The sequence below is a fragment of the Gossypium hirsutum genome, chromosome A09 (assembly GCF_007990345.1).
Source record: "Gossypium hirsutum isolate 1008001.06 chromosome A09, Gossypium_hirsutum_v2.1, whole genome shotgun sequence".
NCBI classification, from domain to species: domain Eukaryota; kingdom Viridiplantae; phylum Streptophyta; class Magnoliopsida; order Malvales; family Malvaceae; genus Gossypium; species Gossypium hirsutum.
Genome location: NC_053432.1, coordinates 74,182,217 through 74,188,517, shown reverse-complemented (window position 1 = coordinate 74,188,517; position 6,301 = coordinate 74,182,217). Strand labels below are relative to the sequence as shown.

General features: G+C 28.3%; 1 long non-coding RNA gene across 2 annotated transcripts; it reads left to right on the top strand.

Moving 5' to 3' along the window:
* Nucleotides 1–452: 452 nt before the first annotated feature.
* On the top strand, nt 453–3,489 carry LOC121206187 (uncharacterized). Of its 2 annotated transcripts, XR_005901216.1 has the most exons (5): nt 453–857; nt 952–1,016; nt 1,241–1,320; nt 1,716–2,217; nt 3,005–3,489. It is a non-coding gene; the product is annotated as an uncharacterized lncRNA (long non-coding RNA). The 2 variants fall into 2 exon arrangements; XR_005901215.1 differs by having other exon boundaries at nt 455–1,016.
* Nucleotides 3,490–6,301: the final 2,812 nt, after the last annotated feature.

The following is a 6,301-nucleotide window of genomic DNA, read 5'->3' as shown; positions in this document are numbered from 1 at the left end:
ATTTATTTAATAAGAGTTAGATGAACATTTCGACGTTTGAAGAGATTTATTAGGATCTTATTTTACATTTAAATAAAGAAGTCACGGAAGAAAGTTTTAAAAAACATTTAAAATTGTACTAGATTATGTCGGTAAAATTTTAAATTATATAATAAATATATTTACAAAATATTTATATAAATAATAAATTACATTTTGTTTGAAATGATTAAGTATAAATGTTATAAAGATTTGACTTTAAATTCTATCTTGTGTATATTTTTTTATATAAAAAATATAAAAAGATAAAAATATTATTAAAATAATATAATTTATTTTATAAAATAAAAATATATTTATTATTACTTAAATAAATTAATACTGAATTAACTCGTGATACTAATTCAATCAAATACTTAATATTTAATATAAGACTCCATCTGGTAATCTGTAAAAGCTTTTCTGTAAAAGGTTTTCAGGCTTTTTTAATGTTTGGATGGTTGAAAATAATTTCCTACTGTAAAATATTTTACAGAACACGGGAAAATCAGGTTTTTTTTAAGAAAATGTCTTACTGTTTTGAATTCGATAAGACATTTTCCGGAAAATGACGTTTCTTCTCCCCTTTCCCCTTCCCCTTGGGTTGCAACTCAGTGCCATTGACAATAGTTTGGTCAAGGACCTTTTCCAGTTCCTCCTTCATCCAGGTAAGGCTCCTTCTCCTTCTTCCGTTTTTCATTCCTTTTCCTTCATCCGTTCTTCATCTTCTCTTCCAGGTAAAAGTCAGTCGTGTATCTTTTTTTGTTTTTTCAGTCATAACAATTTCCCTTTCATTGTTTCTTATTTTCAAGTACCTTTCTTCATACAAGAATCCTGAGGTAAGTTTTTGTGTTTTTCTTTTTTCTCTAATTGAAATTTTCATTTTTTTCCTTATTTGGTTTTGCATTTTTTAAAAAAAATTTGTGTTCTTAGATTGACGGGAGCAAAAGTTCTTGATCGGAGTTGTTCTTATGGTTCCTTGCTATTCTGTAGAATAGGTGAGTTTATTTGTATTAGTTGAATGTAAGCATTTGAATCTTATAGTTTTATCAACCTAATCATCTAACAGCAGTGCCTCCGAAGTCTGATGGCTGATGTGCTTAAATATTCTGTTTTCCAGCCCTTTACACCCCAATCATAAAATTGATGGAAATAAATGAACTAAAGAAATTGGGAGGAATATATTTGTCCATTTAATTTTATTTGAACTCTTTTGATATAGGATTTGCATTTGATCTGTCCCTTTCTGCTCTTTTGGGAGATAACATCTACAACTTTAGAGAACTCCTTGCTCATCCAATTGTAAGCATATATTTATAAGTTTCTTAAATTCACTATATATTGCAGCAGGTCCAATTATTATAGAGATGATCAATGCAGTCTTGATTAAGAAATTGTGCTTTTAATTGCACAAAGATAATGTTCATAGGCCTCGTTTATGATACTCATGTTAATGTATGTGGAGGTTTAATGACTGAAAAGTACCTGCTATTAAGAGCCTCTTTTTGTTTTGCATTTCTTTTCATGCTATTGCAATTACATGAATACATTCTTATTTTTCATTGTGTTGGATTGATTTAAAAGGGAGTTTGTGTGTTGTAGTTTTTTTCTTTTTCTTTTTTTCCGTTCTGAATTTATTTGCTTTGATGTTTTTATTTTGTTATTTTTGAGAAGATGACTATTGGCATCATTTACAGATTGTGTCTTTTGGGGACCAAGGTGGAGTGGCTTTATTATATCCTCCAATCCTTCAACTCTGGGAATTTCGTTCGCTATGAAGAATTGTATGGGTAATAATACAGTTTGTTCTTCAAGAAAATCCCCTGAAATGAAAGAAAATCTCTTGTTAAACGTAAACCCCACATCAAATTCTTCACTCCAATTCCTTTCTTTCCATTGTAAGAAAAAGCCCAAATATCATTTTTGAAAGCACCCTCTTCTCTTCCCTTTTCTTCAAGATCCTCTTCTTCTTCTTTCGTCCCACTTCGTTCCTCCACTTCTTATACTAGTTCAACTACGAAGGAGTTCAATTTGGAGTCCAATGGATTGCCTCAAACCTCAAAATCTAATCTTGATGGAGAATCCAATGAGAATTACAATGTGGGGATTGGTCATCCAATCGTCCCAAATTTTATTCCAACTCAAAAGATGAGTTTGAGTGATCAAGCCTTCTATCTGTTCACTTTTATTCCTTGTACGGTATGGTTTTAAGGCATTTCAAGTTATTGTGTGCTATATATGTGTGTATGTGGAATTTTTATGCTATATATGTGCGTATATGTGTGAGAGAATATTTGATTGATAGTCTCATTACTTGGAAGATGTGCTAAATATGTTCTGTAAACGGATTGTTCTTTAATGTTTTGAGATTATTTAGTGCTTATTTTGAGGTTGTTTAAGGGCAGTTCTTGGTTTTGGGCATGTTTTATGTGAGTGCTTCTTATTGCTTAATGGATATTTTCAAAATTTGATAAGCATCTCTTGTTTGCATGTAGCTTATAAATATATATATATATGAAATTGATGTTTGATAATGTTGGAATAGTAACTTGGTAATAGTATGTCGTTCCCACTATTCAATTTTTTCTTTAGAGCTCTTCAAGTACACATAAAAACTTAGAAAAAATTGAACTTACTCGTGTTAGAAACATATTCGTATCCTACACTCATGTTCGAGTCTTAGTAACATAGGATAGTTTATACTTTTCTCATGTATCATTTCTTTTTGCATTTGTTGATTATAGTTTCATTATTATAATCAGTTTTTTGCAGTTTGTTCGATGCATATGGTATTTGAACCATTTGTTAGATAATTTTTATTTTTTGCAGTTTTCTTTGGCTTGTTATTGCAAATCAGATAGATTCTTTCTATAGGCAGGTAGTCGTAGAAATTCAAGTGTTGTGCATTGGTATTAAATACTATGTTTGGTGTTTCAATTTTCTATATTTTCGGATTGGTTGACACCAATCACTTGGATAAATGCAGGCTTCTTTGGCGTTTACAAGTCTGGTCATTGCAGCTGTTGGATAATAGGATGGGCAAAGTACATAACGCTTAGTTATCAATTGAGGCTGAAACACCTGATCTCGTTGCATCATGAATTTTTTTCTCCAGTTCCTTTCTGCCATTGTAACAATTTTGTTATTCGAAAAGGGCAAGAAGAAGGGAAAGTGAAATGATGAGCAATGAGGATAGAGATAAGCGTTAGTCATTTACAGGTAGAGCCATCTTCGTATGATTCCTTTAATAGGTATTGCTTGATCCTTAAATCTTTGTTTTGCAAGGAGTGGCTCATGTACTAAACTTTTCACTTTTTGGCATTTGTTGGATCTAAAATGGCACTGGAATGCCTGAGGATACGGTTAAAACTGCAAACATCATTCTTATCATTCATTTTGTATTGGGATTTTTCATTAGATACAATCATATATGATCAACTTTTATGTGGATGAAAGTGCATTTTCATTTCACATTAGATATTTTTCTGCATGATCTATATATTGTTTGGCTTCAATACGTTACTAGACGAGCTGTTGTGTAACGACCCAAAATCTGTGGACATCGAAAAAGTACATTATCGGGCCTTCGTCTTAGTAAACCGAGTCCGTAAATATTTATTAAGAATATTTTTGAGTCTAGTTGTGTGTCTAAATATGCTTTAATTAAGTGAATTTAGCTTAATTTAAAGTAATTAAGAAAAAGGATTAAATTGAATAAAAAATGAAAGTCTAATTATAGCTTAAAAGAAAGTAAAAAGGGCTAAAATAGAAATTAAGCCATTTAGCATAAGTTGAGGCGGCAAACATGTTAAAATCTAAAATATTTTTAGATTTTAATTATGTAAATATATATATAATTTAATTATAAAATATATTATTAAATTAATTAATTATAAATATCATATTATGAATTGAATTAAATTAAAGTCAAGTGTATGATGATAAAATATATATATAATAATAGTATGCATACATTGGTAAGATATTTATTTAATTACTTTTTATTTAAGTAAATAGATATTTATTATTTATCATTATTATTATTCTATCAAATTATAATTTATATTATTAAATTATGATTATTATTATTAAAAATAAATTAAAACAAAGACAAATGTATGGTGATTAAATTATACAAGTGTAATGCATATATTTATACATTTGTAATATATTTATTTAATTACTTTTTATTTAAGTAAAAAGATTTTTATTATATTAAAATATTAATTTATATAAAATAAATAAAATAAGGACAATTGGATAGTCATGATAATAGGCAAGTGTAAAATATATGTGTGTCCAATTGTAATATATATATATATTTGTTATTAAATAAGATATTTATAATAATAATAATTATTATTATTAAGTTAATAAAATAAAAGAATAAAAGAAATGAAATAAAATAAAGAAACAAAAAAAAGTAAAGAGAAACAGAGGCCATTTTGAAAAAGAGCAGGAAAGAAAAAGGAAAGAAAAAAGAAAGGGAAAATTTAGGTTTTAAAGATTGAAGTTTAATTGGTAAGTTTAATTAAGTCATTTTCTTATAAATTTGATGTTTTTGGAATCCTAGAGTGAAATACTCTTGGATTTAAGTTGAAATTTTGAAAGTTAATAGATTTTTTAGTAGGGTTTATGTTGAACAAATGATGGAATTGGGGGTTTATTTGATAGAAATTTTGATTGGAATTGAATAAAGGATTGAATTGTAAACTAAGCTATAAGTTTTGAGTTTTAGGGGTTAAATTGAAATAAATTCGAAATTATGAAAATATGATAAAAATTAAATAGTTAAATGTGAGTTTGGCAAGAAATTGAGTAGCAAGAAGGTATGAATTGAGAAAGAAAAATATATAGGTTTAGTTAGGATTCAATTTGAAATAAAAATAAAAGTTAGACAAAAATTTTAGCAATTAAATTGTATTGTGTTAATGATTGTGAAATTATTTTAATTGTTTGTAGCTAATATCGAGCCTGAAGCATCGGCCCAAAAAGGAAAAGAAAAGATCGTCGAAGATTAAATCCGAAGAGAATTCTGGTTTGTATCACTATAACTCAAGCTTTATAATTAATATGTGTTTAATTTAATATGTATGTGTGGTAAGTATTTTACGGTAATTAAGTATTTAATGAATTGATAAAATTTGTGATTGGGTATTAAAATTGAGATTGATACTGAACTGAATTATGGGATACTGAATATTGTTTTGAATACCGAATTGAACTATAAAATTACTGAATATTGTTATGTATACTGCATTTAACTGTAAAATTTCTGATGAAACGAATTACTGTATTACTGTGAAAAAAATTGATCAAAATAATAAATTATAATTAATATTGAATCGAAATGGAAATTGTATTGAAAAATTATTTGAATACCCTATTAACTAGTCAGACTAGTCGGATATAGTTGGCATGCCATAGGATATGGAAGAGTACGGGTTTTTGCCGGCTTACTGATCAGGCACTTATATGCCGACTACTGTTATTGTTATCGTTACTGTTACCGATTCGACACTTTGTGTGTCGAATACTGTTACCGTTACTATTACAGATTCAGCACTTTGTGTGTTGAATACTGCTACTGTTACTGTTACTGTTACTGCTACCGTTACTAATTACTGTTTAGGTACTGTGTACCGTTAAGGCACAATGTGCCGTACTGGTCTGTTGGTTGGAATTCATATATTCGCCGAGTCTGAGTCAAGTTAATAGGGACAAATGAAATAAATTTACTGATAAAACTAAATTTGAATGATATGGCATATGTGAAAGGTGAGAATTGAAATAAAGAAATAAGAATGGTATATATATAATCAAATGATAACATAAAAAGATTGAATTGTTCATTAAGTGATGATAATTGTAATGTAAAAGTATGTGTGTGATTTAATGTATTTAATTATAAATTGAATTATAGTGATACCACTGAGTATATGTATACTCAGCGTACGGTTGTTTCCATGCGCAGGTTGTAGAAGTCAGGTACTGAACTAGCATCCAAAGCCAGACCCGACTTCAGCAAACTTTTAGTGATGTATATTTTCTTTTGGTAATGTGGCATGTACATAGGGTGTGTATAAAGGTTGTTATGTTTTGAATATAAATGGTTAAAAATGTTAGTATTACAAGTCTAAGAATGATAATGAAAGAAGTTTATCCATTTTAATTTAATTAGTATATTGATAAATTTAAATTGATATTATATGGATTGAGTTTGATTAGAAGGTATTTAGAATAGAAAATGAGTATGTGAAATGAGTTGGTTGAATTGGTTATG